The following is a 22,521-nucleotide window of genomic DNA, read 5'->3' as shown; positions in this document are numbered from 1 at the left end:
CAAGTTCGCACACTATTCTTAAAAGTGATGTATATTTTACCCATCTTGTGCCAAAAGAGGAATATGTTAACACTATTATTGGCTCAGGCAATGTGATAGAAGGCTCCGGAAGAGCTATAATTTTGTTTCCTGGAGGAACAAAATTCATAATAAATGATGCACTATTGTCTACCAAGTCTCGTAGAAACTTGTTGAGCTTTAAAGATATTCGACGAAATGGATATCATATTGAAACTATGAATGAGGAAAATCATGAGTATTTATATATCACAACTCGTGATTCAAATAAGAAAGTTATATTAGAAAAATTACCCTCACTTTCATCTGGGTTGTATTATACCAAGATTAGTGCAATTGAATCACATGCCACTATAAACCAGAAGTTTACTAGCCCAAATGAATTCATAACTTGGCACGACCGATTGGGTCATCCGAGAACAACCATGATGAGGAGAATTATTGAAAACTCTCATGGACATTCACTAAAGAACCAGAAGATTCTTAAAACTAGTGAATTTTGTTGTGCTGCATGTTCTCAGGGAAAGCTAATTTTAAAGGCATCACCAGTAAAGATTGGATTTGAGTCCCCTGAATTCCTAGAAAGGATTCAAGGTGATATATGTGGACCTATTCATCCACCATGTGGATCTTTTAGATATTTTATGGTCCTGGTAGACGCATCTTCGAGATGGTCACATGTGTGCTTATTATCTTCTCGCAACCTGGCGTTTGCGAGATTACTGGCTCAAATTATTCGATTAAAAGCACAATTTCCAGAAAATCTAATCAAAGCAATTCGTCTTGATAATACTGGTGAATTTACTTCCCAAACTTTTGATACTTATTGTATGGCTAATAGTATAAGTGTTGAACATCCAGTAGCTCATGTTCACACACAAAAAGGGTTAGCAGAATCACTTATTAAACGCCTCCAATTAATTGCTAGACCCTTACTTATGAGAACAAATCTCCCAACATCAGTTTGGAGGCATGCTATTTTACATGCTGCAGCAGTTATTTGTTTGAGGCCAACGAGTTACCATCAGTTCTCTCCTATGCAATTAGCTTTTGGCCAGCAGCCAAATGTTTCCCATTTAAGAATATTTGGGTGTGCAATATATGTTCCCATTGCACCACCTAATCGCACCAAAATGGGACCCCAAAGAAAATTGGGGATATATGTTGGATATGATTCTCCCTCTATAGTGAGGTATCTTGAGATACAAACTGGTGATGTGTTTAAAGCCCGGTTTGCGGATTGTCATTTTGATGAATCAAAATTTCCAACATTAGGGGGAGAGAGTAAGCTTCCTGAAAAGGAACTTAATTGGAATGCATCATCGTTGATGCATTTAGATCCTCGATCAGGGCAATGTGAACTAGAAGTTCAAAAGATTATACATTTACAAAGAATAGCAAATGAATTGCCTGATGCATTTTCCGATACAAAGAGGATAACCAAACTTACATACCAGCGGAAAATGCCTCAATTCGAATTGACGTCCCAGTAGGACAAGTAGCCACTGAAGCAAATTCACGCCAGAAGCGTGGCAGGGCAGAAAATGCCCCAATTCGAATTGATGTCCCAGTAGGGCAAATAGCCATGGAAGCAAATACACGCCAGAAGCGTGGCAGGCCTGTCGGTTCCAAAGACAAAAATCCTCGAAAGAGAAAAGAGGTAAATAATATTCCTGTTGAAAAAGATATAGTAAAGACACCTGCAGTTGTCCTAAATTCTGATATAACGTCAGAAGACATTCAGGTACCTGAAAATTGTGAAAATGACGAGATCTCGATAAATTATGTCTTTACAGGAGAGAAATGGGACCGAAATAAGACAATTGTCAATGAAATATTTGCATATAGTGTGGCATTGAATATCATGCATGAAAGTAAGGATATTGAGCCAAGATCAGTTGAAGAATGTCGACAAAGAAATGATTGGCCAAAATGGGAAGCAGCCATGAAGGCTGAATTAGACTCACTTGCAAAACGTGAAGTCTTTGGACCTGTAGTCCGTACACCTGAAGATGTAAAACCTGTTGGTTATAAGTGGGTATTTGTGAGAAAACGAAATGAGAAAAATGAAGTTGTGCGCTATAAAGCCCGACTTGTGGCACAAGGTTTTTCACAAAGGCCCGGTATAGATTATGATGAAACGTATTCCCCTGTAGTGGATGCGATAACTTTGCGTTATTTGGTCAGTTTATCTGCATATCATAAACTGCATATGCATTTAATGGATGTGGTAACAGTCTATTTGTACGGCTCATTAGATAGGGATATCTATATGAAAGTCCCTGAAGGATTAAAGATATCTAAACCATCCAATGAATATTCACAAGGGCTATACTTAGTCAAATTACAAAAATCTTTATATGGTCTAAAGCAATCTGGACGAATGTGGTATAATCGTCTTACTGAGTATCTGGCCAAAAACGGTTTCAAGAATGATGACATCTGCCCATGTGTTTTCATAAAGAAAACTACATCTGGGTTCATTATAATTGCTGTGTACGTTGATGATTTAAATATCATTGGGACTCATGAAGAGATTCCAACAATTATAAAAACTCTAAAAGAAGAGTTTGAGATGAAAGATCTTGGAAAGACTAAATTTTGTCTCGGCCTGCAGATCGAGCATATAAAAGACGGGATCTTTATTCATCAAACAACATACACAAAAAAGATCTTGAAGAGATTTTATATGGATAAGTCACATCCATTAAGTACCCCAATGATCATAAGATCTTTGGATGTGAAAAATGATCAATTCCGTCCTAAAGAAGAAAATGAAGATATCCTTGGTCCTAAAGCACCATATCTTAGTGCCATTGGAGCACTAATGTATCTTGCTAATAATACGCGACCTGACATATCATTCGCGGTGAATTTACTAGCAAGGTATAGTTCCTCTCCAACCAGAAGACATTGGAGTTGAATCAAACAGATCTTTCGATATCTTTATGGAACGGTTGATATGGGGTTGTTTTATCCCTATGGATCCAAGTCACAACTAGTTGGCTATGCAGATGCCGGATACTTGTCTGATCCACATAAAGGGAGATCTCAAACAGGATACCTGTTCACATATGGTGGCACAGCTATATCTTGGAGGTCCACGAAACAGACAATTGCTGCAACATCCTCTAATCATGCTGAAATACTGGCGATTCATGAAGCTAGTCGCGAGTGTTTTTGGCTGAGAAGTCTGATTCAATATATTATGTCATCATGTGGACTGATTGATCATAAGATAGCTCCAACTGTCCTGTTTGAAGATAATACAGCATGTATTGCTCAACTTAAAGGCGTATACATTAAAGGCGATAGAACAAAGCATATTTCTCCCAAATTCTTCTTCACTCATGATCTTCAAAATCAAGGGACAATTGATGTCCAACAGATCTGCTCAAGTGACAATCTGGCAGATTTATTTACAAAGTCACTCCCAAAATCCTCCTTTGAAAGATTGGTACATGAGATTGGGATGCGCCGATTTCGAGACATTAAATGATGTCGGCAAGAGGGGGAGACTGTACTCTTTTTTCCTTGGTCAGGTTTTTTTCCCATTGGGTTTTTCTTGACAAGGTTTTTAATGAGGCAGTCCCCATCATTAAAGGATATTGTACTCTTTTTCCTTCACTAAAGTTTTTCCCACTGGGTTTTTCTTTAGTAAGGTTTTAACGAGGCAATAATCCGAAATGGTCATCCAAGGGGGAGTGTTATGATAAAAACAATAGATATGGATGACCATTAATGTCATGGCTGGATGACTCATTTCTCATTTTACCAAGAAAGAATGTACATTAATGAAGGTTGAAAATTTTCCTTCATTATGCCTATAAAAGGAGGTTAAGCCTCTGTCCATATTACACACAGCAATAATATATCTAATATATTTCCTCTCTCTCTTTCTTACTATAAAACATTTATTTTCTTTTCTCTTTCTACACACAACCAAATAATAAGAAATTGATTCCCTTTTATGTTGCAATCAAATACCCTTCTCCTTATATTACTATTACAATTCTTTCTCTTCTTTTATTTTATAAGTATTTTAAATTCTATTTTCTATTACTCTTTACATATAATATTAATAGCAATATTAACCATCTTTATTATATTGAGATAGTAACAATAAACAAATGCAATTCTCTCTCTCTTTATTTTTAATACTTTTTCTTATCTTTGTATATATATACACAATACAACATATAATATTATTATATATATATAATAATTATTGAGCTAATTATATTAATAATAAAGTCTTCTATTTATACATCTCTATTTTATATCTTTTATTTTACAACAACAATAACTATTGTAATGACAGATATAGTAAAATTCAATATATATTCACTACAATAATAGGCATATTAAAATTGATCGGGTATATAATAAATATATAAAAGTCCAATTTTGGAAGCAAAGCAAACGATAAAGTTGTCATCAGCATTCATATGTTCTTCATCTTCTTTCTTCGTTTCTTCCTTGCAAATGTAAGACATATTCAATATTTCACACAAAACCAGGGAAAAAAAAACATTCCAAAATGAAAATCTCAAAACCTTCATGGTACTCTCATACTCTGACTTTGTTCTTCTTCATCATCATCATTATGATGAGTCATGTTGCAAACTCTCAGTCTCATCAGCTCTATGATGAAGAACATGCAGTTCTTATGAAGATAAAACAGTACCTTCGAAACCCACCATTTTTAAGCCACTGGACACAGCAATCATCAACTTCCAATAACAACCACTGTTCTTGGCCTGAAATAAACTGCACCACCAATGGCAATTCTGTCATTTCACTCACTCTCTCCAATTCCAACATCACACAAGCCATACCAACCTTCATTTGTGAACTCAAGAACCTCACTTTTATTGACTTCAGCTTTATCTTAGGTAGAAGTACTCTTTAGTCTTGAACTCATTGCATTCCATTTTATCATACTCCTCTTGTTGCAACTTGCAAGCACTAATCCGGGTCCAGACCCTGCTAAGCAACCCGGCTCCAGTAAAAGTTCCGAAGTCTCAGATGAAGCAACAATAGAGATAGGTCCAATCAAGAGTAAAAGAGAGAGAAGAAGAACCAGTTTGTAGGATTGTACATGGATTGGATAGTATCCGCATATCTGCGGTAATTATTCGTATCCGATTCAAATTTTGCGGATATTATCCAATCTGCAGAGCCACTGGATCGGATCCGATCCGCATTATGGTCGAATTGTGGATTTGGCAGTGATATCCGCGGATTCGATTCGCAAATCCGCAAATCCGCATATCACATATAAATAACATGGTTTAAGACAGTAAACCCTAATGTGATATGAATTTTAGTGTGTTATTTTATGAATTTTATGATATTTTGTTTTTAATTTTTTATGTTGTACTTTAACTTAGAATAATTAAACTTAAATCTTGTGTTCTTATTTTGTTTTTGTTATTCAAAAGAACTATTATTGATAATATTCTAGGAGTAAATAAACTTAAACATATAAAAATTTTTTGGATATTTTTTTGTAAAAACAGCCAAATAAAATATTAAAATAATTTTTTTTAAATTATGTAGATATACCCGATATCCGATACGATCCGAAAGTATGCGGATCGGATCGAATTCGGCCTAAAAAAATGCGGATATCGTATCCGATCCGATCCGATGAATGCAGTATGGATCGGATAGAATGTTAGGTTATATCCGATCCGATCTGATCCGATCCGTGTGCAGTCCTACTAGTTTGGACTAAAGACTACCATATGAGAAAGTGAGAGTGCAAACCAAAGTTTTGAAAATTGGACTCTATCGGCCAGTTTAACCGAGTTAATCGGAAACTGTCATCTAACCGGTCCGGTCAACCCCAAAACCGTACTGGAAGTGCCGGTTTTTCCAAAGGCCACCAAAGGCGTCGTTTTGACGCTGAGGAAAGAAAAAAAAGAAAGCTGAAAGTGCTGAACGAACAAACCCTACCCATTCGAAGAGACACTCACCTCCTCAAACCTAATTTCCTCTTCCACCTTGCTCCAACAAACTCCACCATCACTACCACAATCGACGCCGGATCTGAGCTGCTGTCAGCGGATGGAAGCAGCTGTCAGGGTCGTCGTAGTCTTGAACTCTGAATTCTGAAGCTTCTGGCGTTGGCGTAGTCTGGTCGTCCTGGTCGTCGGCTTGTCGTCCTGATCGTTGGCTTCTGTCAACGTCATCGTCGGACATCTGGTCATCGTCCTTCGGTGCTCTCCCGCGGTGAGTTTTTGGGTTTTTGTTTCTCAATTAATTTTTTTATTTGGTGAATTAACTGTATGAATTAGGTTCTTGAATTCTTGGGTTTTTGTTTTTTTCAATTAATTTTTTCTTCAGTAAGATTTGAGTTCAGAACTTCAGATGCAAAGTTCTTCTTCTGAGTCCTTCTTCTGCTTTTTATTTTTTTTCATTTTGTTAATTATATGGATTAATCTTCTGTAATTCTGACTTTGACTGAATATAAATTTGATATAAGTTCAACTTTGGGACTCCAAATTTTTAAATTTTGCTATATAAGTTCAATTCTGCTACATTGGATTTTGGTGAATTAACGGTATGAATTGCTGATTTTAATGATGTTGAAAGCTATATGAATTGTATGAATTGATATAATCCTCTGGATTATGAATTGCTGTCATTCTAAATTTTGCTATAGTTTGCTCTCATTCTTGATGTTTCCTTATAATCTTCAGTGAAGATCTTTGGTTCGTTATACATATTAAATGGTTATTTCTTTTCAACTTTTTTCCCATCTAATTTTCAATGATTGTGATAAAGTCATTAATATTATTACCTTGCCTTTTATCCAATGCAGAGGCATGTGGTGCACTTTTACATATCTGATTTCGAATCTGGATTGAGAGTTTCGTAAAATAAATGGTTGGATGTTCTTGAATTTTCCAAAATAGTGTTTTTTTCGATTTAAACTATTAAGTATTATTAGATATCCTACTGTAATGCATGAGAAGATTATTATAAGAGTTAATATTCAAAATCGTCCCTGAAAGATACCTCGATCTCCATATTAGTCCCCGAAAGATAAAGTTAATCAAAAGAGTCCCCGAAAGTGACACGAGTTAATCACGTTCGTCCTTCCGTTAACTCCGTTTGTGACCTGGCTAATGGTTGCTGATGTGTGTGGTTAGCTTCCAACGTGGAAGAGGCCCACGTGTCATGACCTATTGCTGACAAGGTAAGTTTGACAAAACAGTTCAAATAAGTCCCTAAGTGTTTGAAACCTAATCCTAAATTCCACGATAAATAGGTCGCCTTCATCAATCAGATGGCCATATGCCTGGGTTCGTGTCAAATTGGTGGTTTGGGGCGACGATGGAGGCAGGAAATGGAGGCCGTGGTGGTGGTGTGTCGTTGTTCTCGAATGGCAGTAATGGTTCCAGCGCCTCAATGCGAAGCAGGAGGAAACCCCATGAGGAATCATGTTTCTGTGGGTTGAAGACTGTGATAAGAAAATCTGGGACAACGGAGAACCCAGATAGACTATTCCGTGCATGTCCAAGGTACCGGGTGAGTGTTGTGTAAGACTTTAAGGGTTTTTGATGTTGTTTTGTGTGTCGGGATTTTGTTTAATTTTTTATTTTCTGATTTCTGAATTTTCAGAAGGGCAGTCACTGTAACTACTTTAAGTGGGTTGAGGATGATGAGTATGAAGGGGTGGGCCATGGTGGAACGAAGAAAGATTATGAGGCTGAGCTGCAGGTTGATAGTGACTGTGATGAATGGAGGTTGAAGGTGGCATGGAGACTGGGCAGCTTGGAAGCTGAAGTAAAAGCATTGAAAATGTTAATAGTTTTCCTGTTTATGGTAGTTGTGCTTAATCTGATTGTTTGTAGTTTGTTGTCTCGTTCCAAGTAAATCAAATTCCAAACACTTCATGGTGTAATGAGATGAATCCATTGAATGAGAATAGATGTTGCATTTGGTTTTTTTTATATGAAGACAACACAATCCAATTCAAAGGTTCCAAACCAATTCGGATGACTATTAAAGTAACATGTACTAAGGAATGGACATAATCAGTAGTGAAAGTAGTGTTAAACATTGAGTAGTCAAAGTACTATTAAATATTGAGTTGCCATAGAAGGCTAGATGTCACATTTTCTTAAGGACCAAAAGGTTTAACATAGGAAACAGACCACATCAAAGTCATAAGCTTTTACATGAGGATACATAACCTAAAAAGTATCCTAGACCAAAATAAAAGGGCATAGTACAACTTTCAGTGACCTAGATAACCAAAATGTAGATAATGTAACTTCAATTGTCCTGTGCAAAAAAACATAAAGTATCCTCACACAAAAAACAAATTCAACCACAATACATTTCAACACTAATCAAAGTCATTTATCAGTCTTTCTTGGGGGCTTGAAGGCGGGAGTAGGAACGAAGGTCATAAAGTCGGCCAGTTTTTTAGCAGTGGCTGAACTAGTCCCCTTAATTGTCTCAGCAGAGACAGCGACTGGTGCGGCTTTAGTAGGTTTAGGAGACGACTGAAGTCTGGCTTTCCCTTTAATGACCTTTAACTTTGATGGCCAAGCAGTGAGTTGTTCCTACAGAAATTAATGGTACATCTAGATTTAGATTTAGCTTATTAAAGAAATGAGATTTATGAAATAACAAATGTTTAAAATAAATCACATATGGCAGATTACCTATTGTGTTTCTTGGGTTGGTGGTATACTGTCACACTCTGGCTAATATCAATTACTGTTGGAGTCTGTGTTGGTGATGGAGCTGGATTAGGTTCAGCTGGGACAGTGGTTGCTTCAGGGGCAGCCCCTTCTGCAGCAGGGGCAACCAGAGCTAGTTGCAGCATCACTATCATCTAAATCTGGTAACAAAAAGTTTAACACATTAGAAACCCTAACATTTGCAAAATAATTTATGAAACAACTAACCCTAATGGAATTAACATACCAGACTCAGAACTTTCTTCATCTTCAGACCCCTCATAGTTGGAATCATCAGTGTCTATCTCTTTATCAGCTAGTCTTTTCTTAGGGGGCTTCTGCTTTTCTCTGACTTCAGACCTGCTGTCCTTTTTTCCACTTCTTTTTTCCTTCCTAGAGTCACTATCACTCTCACTGCTATAGAGGTTGTCTCCTACAACTTTTGGAGGCCTATACAGTTCATCTTCAGTACTCTCATAAGAGCCATGAGAGGCAGTGTCATCTTCCTGGAGGGGAGCTTCCTTCACTTGTCTTCCAGATCTTGTGACTCTGCAGCCACTGCTATTTTATTTGTCCTTTGCCCCTTGTGAGTTATTGCCTGCCTCTGATGACGAATTTGATTGAGGTGGGACTGATTTGGCCTAATAACTGGTCTTTTTGGCCTGAGGAACAAGCTTCATGGGTTGAGCAGTTGTCTTCTTGGGCTGAGATGTTGTCTTCTTGGGCTGGTGGGCTGCTTTATTGGGCTGAGACATGGGCTTCACCTTTGGTTGATTGGGCTCAGATATGGGCTTCATTGTTGGATTAGGCTGTGACTTAGGCTGTGAGGTTGTTCTGTTGGGGTGAGAGGTTTACTTCTGGGAATGAGGATCAATTGTTGTGGGTTTCTTCACAGCTTGGGAGCTGCACTTCCCCTGTTTCAACCTTTTTGCTTCCACATTCACTACTTCCTCCTCAATCTAGTCTACTATACAAGGCTGAGAGATACAATGCTCCAGGTAGATATTGATCAGATTGTGGTTTCTCTTGCAATCCTTGCACATGGCAACCAAGTCTACATCTCTGACTAAGCTTCTCAACCCTGATGAAAGAGGAACTCCAGGATCTTTCCACCAACAATTTCCAGCTTCAATGTAACCCAACTCCCTGTAATAACCCCTTACAAAGAAGACATCAAGCGTGTCTCCTTCAACCCCCATCAACACCTCTGTATTATCGGGTTCGTATACCATATCTCCTTCCGCATTCTTCTTAAACAGTCCCCCATGGTGAAACACAAAGGTCATCGGAGGACCTTCCATCTACAAGCAGAAACAAGAAAACCTCCTTAGCCCACACAGATTGCAACTGCCTATTCTCAATCATAACATAACAAACCCTAACCCCAAAACAAACATGCAACAACGAAAACTAACTCTCATTAACATGAAATACCCATAACACAATATCATCACAACGACATTCAATGAAATGCATTCTGACACTTAAAAAATAGTCACACAAACCCCTACCCCTAATCAGACAGAGATATACAGAACGCCACCCCTAAGACATCAGGCTACAAACTGACTTCAAAAAAAAAGGAAAAAACTTTAATGCTTACCTCTAACCGTCACGCCACTTTTATGACATCGGCTTTGATCGCAACCAACGACGACAAACGTGGATGGGCTTTGATCGTCAACCAACGACGACAAACGTGGATGGCAATGTTCGAATGCAAGGTGAACGGGTTAGGGCATAGCTTGAGGGAGACGAAACAATTTGGAGCTAGACATGGAGATACTCGTTATGGAAGAGGGTGAATCCACTCTGCAATGTTTTGAATTCACTTTCTCCACAAAACGATGCCGTATCATGTCTATCTGGACATTCGCTCAAAACGGCGTCGTATTCCTTCTCTGCCAGCATGGCAGTTAACGTGCCACGTGAGCAGACGTTAGCCATATCATCAAGCAAATTGACGGAAGGACGAACGTGATTAATTCGTGTCACTTTCGGGGACTCTTTTGATTAACTTTATCTTTCGGGGACTAATATGGAGATCGAGGTATCTTTCAGGACGATTTTAAATATTAACTCATTATTATAAAATAAGTGTGACAATTCTTATATTTACCTTGAACATGGCAATTAATTGTTGTTGCTGCATGGGTTCTATGGTTTTCATGATGGTTTTCATTAAAGGTTTTCAGCTTGATATCGTAAGGTTGATTACACTAAAGGTCTTTGTCTCAGTGGTGAAGTTGAAAAAATACTGCAGTTACATGACACAATGCACGACGCAATGCGGGATCACGGATTTCAATTTAATTAAATCACTTAGATCATCTCCAGTAGGGAATTCATCTCAGTTCCTGTTTATGGTCCACCTGTCATAAAAAGTAACTCCACATCAGTTTTTGCGTCATAAACAGTAAATAGAAACTCAAAACATCTCTCTCTTCTCCATTAGGAGGAATTGACTTTAGTCTTTATTGTGGTCCCACTTAATTAATTAATTAAAATACTTGAAATTAATGTAATTAATTTTTTTCAATAATATTATTTAAATTTATAAATTTAAAAATAATTTACTATTAAAAGATATTAATATTAAATAAATTCATATATAATAATAATACATAATATATAATTCGAAATTACACTAATTTATAGTTTTGTGTTTACAACTGCTAATTCGAAATTACACTAATTTATAGTTTTGTATTTACAACTGCTAATTTTAAATTTTAAAAATAAAAATAACCAACTCAACTAAAAATTATTTTGTAAGATGTAAAAATTAAATTTATTTTTGTTTATTATAATTATTACTAATTTAATTATTATTTAATTATTTAATATAATTAAATATAATTATTTAATTATTTCAGATTTATATTATTTTTTTTAATAACTTGTCAAGTAGTAAGTTATTATTGGTTGATTGGAATTTCTATTTAGAAGAACTCCCTCACCTTAAAATATGTGTAGAAACTCAACTCTTCTTCTCTTCAACGATGATTCTCTGCTTTTGTCAAAAAATAGGGCCTCAACATTACTCATCACATTGTGTTACAGGTTTAGGCTTAAAGCCTGTATATCACAGATATCACATGTAGCTTATGTGCAATTATTTGGGAGAATGAGGCCATACCGCCATATAGATCCTTGAAGTTAGGAAAATTGAAGCGTTGGAACACCAAAAATAATTTTTTACCATTTGTACCGTCAAATAGATAATACTAAAAATATTATCCGCTACCAAAAATATTTTTTATTTTTAACGTTTATGAAATTTTTAAAAAAATATTTCTAATATTTTAATTTAATTTAATTTTATCTTTAATATTTTTGATTCATTGAATTTTGTCTTTAATATTATTTATTTGTACTAAAATTATCTGTAAAATTTTTTAATTTTATTTCTAGTATTTTACATAGAGTTAACGTCTAAGAGTAATTTTGACACAAATAAAAAATATTAAAAATAAAATAAAATATAGTTAAACAGTAAAAGTATATTAAAAAAAATCACAAATATTAAAAATAAAAAGTATACTTTATCCAAAAATAAAATAAGATATAGATTTTATTGTGAAAAATCCTCGATGAACAAAAAATGAAAAATCACGGGACTTTGTCCGACAAAACCTTTGACGATAGGTACATAAATTAATCTTTTTAGTAGTTTCAGAAAATCTAACAATTAATAGAATATATTAAAAATTTATAGAAATCAACATAAATCCTATAAAATTGACATTTTAAAACAAATATAAGAGAAAATAATAAAATTAGCAAGTTATATTATTTTAATATCTAGCTCTATACTAAGAATAATATACTAAAATTTTAAAATCAATAAAATAAATTTACCAATTTAATGTAACTTTACCAAAGTTAACTTATTTAGTTTTCCACACTCGAGTTAAAAAAAAAGTCAATATTAATTATATAACACAATCTATTTTTTTTAATAACAACTAAACATATCATAGAAATAGCCAAAATATTTAGCTAAAAATCACTGTATAAGTAGGTGATATTGTGTGTAATTATACAAAGAGAGATCTTTTAAGTCAATGGAAAATACTTGCAAGAAACGTAAAGGATCACATGAAACCTCTCTTCGTCTTGCACACTATAAATATCCTAAATATCTACTTAATATACTAAAATTGGGTTTTCCCCCAACTACTAAAAGTGACGTGTCAATTTCTCATATTTCTGTTTTTCCTTCAAAACGAATAATTTTTTTCTATTCTAAATTATTTTATTGTAATTATATTATAATTAATACTAAATGAATAATATATAATTATACTAATTTAGCAATATATCTTCATTATAATTAGGGCAATTTACATATTTAAATAAAATCAGAAAAACTTTTACCCAAATACACAAATCAAAAAGTTGTTACGTACTTATGCAAAATGCATTATTATGTAAACCGTGGCTGGCAGGAAGGTTTTATGGAAGGAAAAGTTTGGCTGTAAACCGTAGCCACCAACTACGGATTAGGAAGGAAAAGTGTTAGGCATAAACCGTGGGTGGCTACCACGGTTTATGAAGAATTTTGCACGTAAAATTAATTTTAGTAAAATTTGTCAAACATAAATCATGTTGGCACAAACTCACTTCTATCCAAAATCAATTCTACAAAATCACTTCCATTCAAACTCCAATTTTCCCAACGTGAATCCAAACACACACTTAAAAGTTACTGTTGATCGAAAAATATTTTTGATAAAAGTAAATTGATTCGGAGTAAGTCAGAAACAATTTTTAATACATTAAAAATTGCATTAAAAATATTTTCAAAATGCATTAAAATTTGTTTCTGACTTACTCCGAATTAATTTACTTTCATCAAAAATATTTTTCGATCAACAGTAATTTTTAAGTATGTGTTTGGATTCACATTGGGAAAACTGAAGTTTGAATGGAAGTGATTTTGTAGAATTGATTTTGGGTAGAAGTGAGTCTGTGCCAACATGATTTATGTTTGGCAAATTTTACTAAAATTGATTTTGACAAAATAAATATTTCTTAATGGTAGAACAACTTTGAGCTAATTTTAAAATGTTAGGGATTTAAATAAGACGATTTAAATATTAAAGATAATTTTAAAATTTACCCAAAATATTAAAGGTAAAAACTATACTTTACTCGATTTTATATTTATAATGATTATTAGACTTTTAATTTAGATAATATAAGACTTAATACACTTTCTTAAGAACTAGGCAAAGACTTCGAATATAAAATTTAAAAGCTACTTAAATTTTGTGCGGTATAAAAATAGTTCAATAACAATTTTTAACGTGACTCTAATGTTATAAAAAAATTAAGTATACGTAACTCATTTCAAAAGTTAATTTAAAAAGTAAGAATTTTCTGACACTTATAATGAATTATCATATTTTTAATTTAGATAATACCGAACTTAATATATCTTATGTAATAAATTACGGAATAAATTCTAGTAACTTTCAGGGACTGATATTCTAATAATAACTACCTTCGTTCATTTATTCCATTAGAACTGCTATTTATAAATAACTGCTATTTATGTTTATCTACTTAATATACTAAAACTGAGATTTCCCCCGACTACTAAAGGTGACGTGTCGATCTCTCATGCTTCCATTTTCCCTCCAAAACGAATAAAATTTTCTTTTCTATTCTAAATTATTATTTTATTGTAATTATATTATAATTAATACTAAATGAATAATATATAATTATACTAATTTAGCAACATATCTTCATTATAATTATATCAAATCAATATTTAATGCACTATTAAACTATTTATCAATTATCAATTAAAAATACTTTTAATAATTTTAATGATAATAATAATATCAATAATAGTAATAATAATAATAAAAAATCTTTGTTACCCGATTCACGTATATCAAATAATTTTTTTAAATTATTTTATAAAAAATATCTTTAATATAATTATATTGTAATTAATATTTAATGAATAATATATAATTATACTAATTTAGAAACATATCTTCATTATAATTGTATCAAATCAAAATTTAATGCACTATTAAACTACTTATCAATTATCAATTAAAAATACTTTTATTCATTTTAATGATAATAATAATATCAGTAATAGTAATACTAATAATAAAAAATCTTTGTTACCCGTGATATGATGAAATTAATATATAATTATACTAATTTAGGAACATATATTCATTATAATTGTATCAAATCAATATTTAATGCATTATTAAAAAATTACTTTAATAATAGGTAATTTACATATTTATTTTTGTTTTACTAAAGTCTACATATAGTATTTTCTTGTGGTACATGAATCTAAATTTGAGAGTTAATTCATAATTTTATATTTAGTGTTTTTTTTTTACTACTTCATAGAATAAGAATGTATTCTTTGTTTTTTTTATTGAAGTTAATCCTTTTAAGATATAATTTATAATTTTTTATAATATTTTTCATATACTCATTTTATTATATATTCTTTTGATAATTTTTCATTTGTTGTTACTCTAAGTTATTCTTATCGTCTAATGTTCCAGTTCGATTGTCTTTTGCTACAATCATTTACAATGCATCACATCCATGAAATACCTCATCGAGTTGTCTTCACTGATTCGGGTTCCAACTACATGAATGTAAGCATTCAAAGAAGAGACAATAGTCTCTACTTTACCAAAGGATGGTTGGATCTACTCATCTATTATGACCAACCCAATGGAATGTGGTTAAAGTTAGATTTCTTAGGAGGAGCTTGATTTTTGATTGAGGAATTGCATACACGAAATTTTATAGGGCAAGTTTAAGTTCCATCCCTCTCCATGCTTTTCACGTCTGCCCAAAAATCTTCGAAGTGGAGCACATAATGAAATTGAATTCCCTCAGTTTCATTTCAGTTTTGCTAAATTCGTGACAAATTCAGATATGCAATTTCAACGATTGATAATATATTTAAATTTTCTTAGTTTAAACTGTTCATTATTAGAATAATTTTTTAACATATTTTGATTTTTTTCAGAAATTAATAGCTTTCTTTTGCATGCATGCAATGCCATTGAGGGAAATAAGAGTTAGTTTGGTTTCTCGGTGTGGCAATTCTATACCTTGACGCATTGCATGGATAGCGGATGATGAAGCTTATCTAACAAGAGGATGGTCTGATTTTGCACGAATTCTAAATATTGAAACTTACGATGTTATTTCAGTTGGTTGTCGTTACAAGAATGATTCTATACTATACGTGACTAAGGACTAGAATAGGTTCAATATTGTTTAGGTAATTTAGTTTTACTATTAGTATTTGATTAAATTATAGTTATAGAATTTTAAATTATTGTCTCAATTTATATATTACGATTATTTTTTGTGGATGTGCTATTTTTAAATAATTTAATAAAATAAAGTAGTGTCAGATATTATTAAGTTTATTTTTATCCTTTATTTTTTTATTTCTATTTTCATTATATTTGACTAAAAATGAACCTACACATATATTAAATTGTTGACCTAAAGACAATTTATTTGCCAATAATCGGCGGATAAAATTGAAATTACACCCATGTCATATAATTATAATTGATTAATTGGTATAAAATGAAATTATACCGGTGCCATGAGTAATAATCTAAATAATTATATCTTAACAAAATATAATTTGAAATAATTTATAAACAATTATCTTAACAAAAATAATTATTTAATAATTGATTTAAAAATCAATGCAAAAAATAATTATTAATAATATTATTATTAACTGGGTAAATAATATAATTTCAAATTATTACTTGATATATAAATAATATATAGAAATCTATTGAGTAAATCAATGATTTTGTACCTTAATAATTTGACAATTATTATTCAATTAATTAGTTAATTGAATTAGTAATAATAATTTTCAATTTCAAATTTTGTATATTAAGTAGTTATTAAAAACTGGGTAATAACGATTTACACGGAAAAATCATTAATAAATTCAATTAACCATACAGAAGATAATATACTAACAGTTTTAGTATATTATTTATGACAAGCGAAATTATTTCCTCAAATTTTCTATTAAAATTAAAATTAGTAATAGTTTAAAAAAAGTTTATTAATAAAATTACTAATAGTCACGTTTTTATACACAGGATATATGTTTTCTATATATTATTTAAAAAATATAATGAAACATGAATAATGAATGAGTATATTATTTATTCGACTAGCTAATTAATGCAAAATTGAGTATCATTTTTTATTCGATTGAGGTCATATTCTGTTTGGTGAAAGTTTCAATCACCTTAATTAAATCCTGTCTTTGTGCCTTAATTTATACAGGTAGTAATATGTTACATATTATTTGGTATATCTAAGTAGTTATTTTCCATAGCGGAGATGTAAAAAATCATATTAAGGTTTATTGCCAAATAATTAGTGGATGAATAATAGTAGATTATATTATTTTGGGAAAGTATTTTCATTATAATTATATCAAATCAATATTTAATTATAATAAAATATCTTAATTATAATTATATCATAAAATTATAATAATTACGATAGTTATGTTATATATTTTAATCATTTATGTACATAAATAAAATAGAAATCAATCAAATCAAATTATCACGGTAAATAATATGTTGTATATTATTACGGGAAATAATCAGTAGATAAAATTAAAATTACACCCGTGTCATATAATTATAATTGATTAATTGGTATAAAATGAAATTATACCCGTGTCATGAGTAATAATCTAAATAATTATATCTTAACAAAATATAATTTGAAATAATTTATAAACAATTACCTTAACAAAAATAATTACTTAATAATTGATTTAAAAATTCATGCAAAAAATAATTTTTAATAATAGTATTATTATCTGGAATTTAAAAATCAATGCAAAAAATAATTATTAATAATAGTATTATTAACTGGATAAATAATATAATTTCAAATTATTACTTAAAATATAAATAATATATGAAAATCTATTGAGTAAATTAATGATTTTGCACCTTAATAATTTGACAATTATTACTCAATTAACCAGTTAATTGAATTAGTAATAACAATTTCCAATTTCAAATTTTGTATATTAAGTCATTATTAAAAACTGGGTAATAACGATTTACATGAAAAAATCATTGATAAACTCAATTAACTATAAAAAAGATAATATACTAACAGTTTTAGTATATTATTTATGACAATAGAAATTATTTTCTCAAATTAAATTTTATATAATTATAGTAAGTCTCTATAATTAAAACAATATAAAATTGCTTCATATATAACAATAATATTATACATATTTATATATATCTTTTTTTATCTCTTTTTTTTATAAGTCGTATAATTTTATTCTCTTGACAAATAATTTTATAATTACGGTAATCATATAATTTTATATACAAATATTGATATAGTGTTGTTTCATGTATATATTTTGCAGGTATCAAAGGATAGCATTGAATTGTTATTCAGTATGTTTAAATTATTTATTATTTATTACAAAACTTTCTGCATTAGGATTCTTTATTAATTTGTTCTTCATTTTGAGCTGATTTTGATATTTTCTTACTTCACAGTAAATCAATATATAAAACTTTGGTGGTAGATTTAAGTATTACTAGATTATTTATGGTCATATTGAGTATATATACCTGATTTATTGAAAAAACTAGATTAAATAACTATTTTATAGTTAATACAATTAACACTATATTAAGAAAAGAAAAACAACACATACAAGTTATTTTTTTATTAATTAAATTATTATAATTAAAATAAAATTTAACATAACAATTTAAAATTATAATTTTAATCTTATCACGTGCATGGCACGGGTGATTAAACTTGTACAATATTATTAGTGAGTGAAATAGAGATAAATAGTGGCTAATTAATAAATGTTAAATAAAGCAATAATAATATTCGTTGTAATAATTAATAAATGCTAAATAAGACAAGTAATAACTGTTTTTGGCTAATTTTTTTTGTTACCAAACATTTTTTATATACGTATATTGTGTAGTGTGTATTCACCAAAAAAAAATGAAAATGTTTGATAACCAAAGAAAATTAGTAAAAAACAGTCATAACTTATCTTATTACAACAATTAATAAATGCTACATAAAATAAGTTTTGGCGGTTTCTTTTGTCTCCTTATCATTATCGTAAAAAAGAAATGTGTAGTATATAGTATGAGAACACGATTATTTCTTATTAAGGATGTTAATGGGTCAAGATATTTTATGATTTGTTTTTGTTTAACTGAAAAGTGAGACTCGAATTCGAAATTTTATGTAAGGACGAAGAAGTTATGCCATTTAAACTATAATTCGTTAGCACATTTTATGATTTATAATCATTAAATAGTCATTATAAATATTTTTAGTAATATAAAATTATATCTAAATAATATAAAATTATACACTTTTTATTTATTGATTAAATACTGATTAAATTTTAATAAAAGTGCTACAAGTCAGAATTTCTCTTTTATATACAGCAAATCAGTGAGGGTCACCATGCAAGATCAATGCTAAATCTCTCTTAATAGTTATTTTGAGTAAATTATATAAAGCAATTAGCCTTGCTTTTTTCCCCAATGAATGGCCAAATAAACAAATCAAATAAATAATTTTATTTTTATTTATCTCGGCTTTATATAAAAGAATTTTATATTATTATTCAATAAAACATTATGAAAGGTTCAATAATTCACTTTTATTAATATGTTAACATTATTAAAAATTTATGTAATTTTTTTGTACAATGAAATAAAATCCTGAATAAAATAAAAAAGAAATTGAAGGGACATGAATCTTGAGAAAAAAAAAAATTAAAGTTGGATGCTGGTGCTGGTTGCTTGATAAGAGAGAACTAAAAGTTAGTTACTAGAGAAGATTGATATGTGAGCATATCATTGCTCAGCACACTTCCACTCTCTAGGAAAAAATTGACTGATGTTAGCAATGATAAATCATCAATGATATCAAGTGAGCATGAAGATTAAAAAAGGTTCAAGGTATCATGATTTTAAAGGCCCTACACAATTCATGATAGCAAAGCACTTAACTTTTTTTAACCAAAATACAGCCTCTTTTATTTTGACTTAGAAAATATAGACCAAAAAATGAAGTAGAATTAATGATTATATGCGTGAATTCACGCCAAATTCTATCTCTCTTTTGCTTTCCGCTAATGAATTATTGTGGAAGATTTCTGATGATTATTATTGCTTGGCGTGCCTAAAGTGTGTCACATTTGTTATATGTTAATAACAATATTGTCTTTTGCAGTTTAATTAAAAAATAGAATGCTAAGAACAAGTACATTCATAAAAGAAAAATTATATTTTTAAAATGATTTGAGAAAGAGTATAATTTTGATATTATAAATAGTTTTATAGGTTGATGGTTTCAGTGGCTAAGAAAAGGGGGGTTGAATCTTAGCCCCCTTTTTCTTGTACATTTTCTGATCTTTGAGGAGACTTTTCTGCTTTTGTCTCGTCCCTAGCCACGAGATTTTTTACTTTTGTCTCGTCACTTGGTACGAGACATTTTTTATTTTAGCTCATGTGCAGCAGAAACAGAAATGAAGAAGTAGAGAGAGAAGATTACACCCAGATATATCCTGGTTCAGCTGCTAAGTGCAATGCAGCCTACATCCAGTCTCCATCACAACAATGATAGAATTTCACTATAATCATCCAGATTACAAATTGTAAAGTGCTAACCCAACTTACAAGGGGATTTCCACAGAATCATGAAACACAACATAGATGAACAAAGGAACTCTAAGACATCTATGGCTTTTTTCTTTTTAATTTTGCACTCTTTGCCTTTTTTCGCTCTATGGCTTTTTCATACAAACCTCACTGTTTACCTTTTTTCCATGAGACTCAAGACATGACGAAATTAAACAGAAAATTACAAAACAGAATACATTGAAGGAGAAGAAAATCTGTAAGCTTAGGTAGCTATGAGACTTCTGTGCCTTGCACTCTCTAACTTTCTCCTTGAATCAAACCATGATTGTTCACCCCTTTTATAGAAAAGTGAAGCCTTCACAGTTGAAACAAAAACCAAGCTTAACTTCTTTTCCTTCAAAAACAAATCCGGTCGGCCACACAGAGAGAAGAGGTAACTCATGCAAAACCCAACATGCAAATACCTCTAGTTCTTCCTTGGTCATCACTCTTCATCAATCCGAGCGCTCTATCCTTGGCTTGCTCTCCAAGATGGATTTCTAGCCCTTGATGCTTCCTGATAATGATGACTTCATCTGCTCCAATCTCTGCCTCTTCCATCACTTCGCCACTCTATCTACTTCCTATGGTGGTTGGGCAAAATTAGAGACAAGTCATACCTCCAAGAATCTCCTCCTTGCTGGCCGAATCTCCTTTTTTTCTTTTTGAGTATGAAGGATCCGAGATTACCTCACCAAATCTTACCACTTTTGGTGATAATCTCAGCCACAGCATACTTTTCTTTTGTTATGTTTTCTTGCCATAATTAGTTCGATGGTCTTGAAGCATGCATCTTCTTCTTTCTTTTGGTTGCTGAACCTAGCTCCCATTGTTTCCTGGGTAATGACCGAGAAGAAGAGAAGCAAATAGAGAGAGAAGAAAGAGATAATAAAAGCAAAGCTATGAGTGTTATGATAGATAAATTAATTAGGTGCACTTCTCCATGCTTTGTGTAGTAACGTGTAAGCTACCATTAATTGCCATCATATCACTTTGACCTTTTCTCTTTCATATTTTCAAGGACTGCATTAACTTTACTTGATAAAATTTGAATTCCTCCATAAGTTAAAGTGTGAAGTCCGTTGGAAGAATGCAACCAAGATTCAATGAATTGGATTTTTCATTATTTTAACCATTGTGTCCCAATTCCATTTTTTCTTTCGGACCAGGCATGCAAAACAAATTGGGCTTATTATACTATTTGAATTCTGGTCTAATAATAATATTTGATTTCCTGATAAATTTTTTGGATCAAGCATTGAACAAATAGGAAAGCTTTTTTTGGGCTTGTAGTAATAATAACTTAATCTGACCCATTTTAGCATATTAAATAATTCAGCCATACTCATCATACATTTTAGCATCAAACCAAGGCTGAATATTGTTGGGCTTGCATCAGAATCTTTTTTTCGGCCCATTAAGAAATCTGCACAGCAAAAAATCATACTTTAATCAAGAATAAATTAATAATTTTGCTGTTAATAATGTTTGATCATCATCAATTTAATTTAGATTTTTTCAAACTCATCACAGATTTATCCAATTAAATTATATTTTTAATTTTTAGTATACATAATAAAAGAAAGAAAGAAAAAAGAAAAAATAAAACTTAGAAGATCATAAACTAAAAAATAAATTCTTAAGCTATGTTTTTTTGAAAACATTGCAGTCTGCAAAATTGTCAGAGAGTAAATCTAATATATTGTATTAGCATTGTCGCAAACTTCATCTAATCAACTTATATATTTAGATAATAACTCCCAAAATAATAACCTCTAAATAATTCATTTTACAGTGAGTATAATTTGATATCTGTCTAAAATTCTTTTATACTTATATAAAAATTAAATTCTAATGATTTCTAAATGTTCATTTTAAATAATGAAAAAGATAAGTTACAAGGTGAATGTTGTAGTGTCTAAAAAGTGGTGTTTAGTTACTATAAATGTTAAAAATTAATATTAATTTAAAAAATATAAAAATAAATAATTTTTAAAAAATCAAAATTTAGTATAAAAGTAAATTAGGCAAAAATTTAGGCAATT

This window comes from Arachis duranensis, chromosome 5 (genome assembly GCF_000817695.3).
Source record: "Arachis duranensis cultivar V14167 chromosome 5, aradu.V14167.gnm2.J7QH, whole genome shotgun sequence".
NCBI lineage: Eukaryota > Viridiplantae > Streptophyta > Magnoliopsida > Fabales > Fabaceae > Arachis > Arachis duranensis.
The sequence above is the reverse complement of the archived record's forward strand: the minus strand, read 5'-3'. Positions refer to the sequence as shown.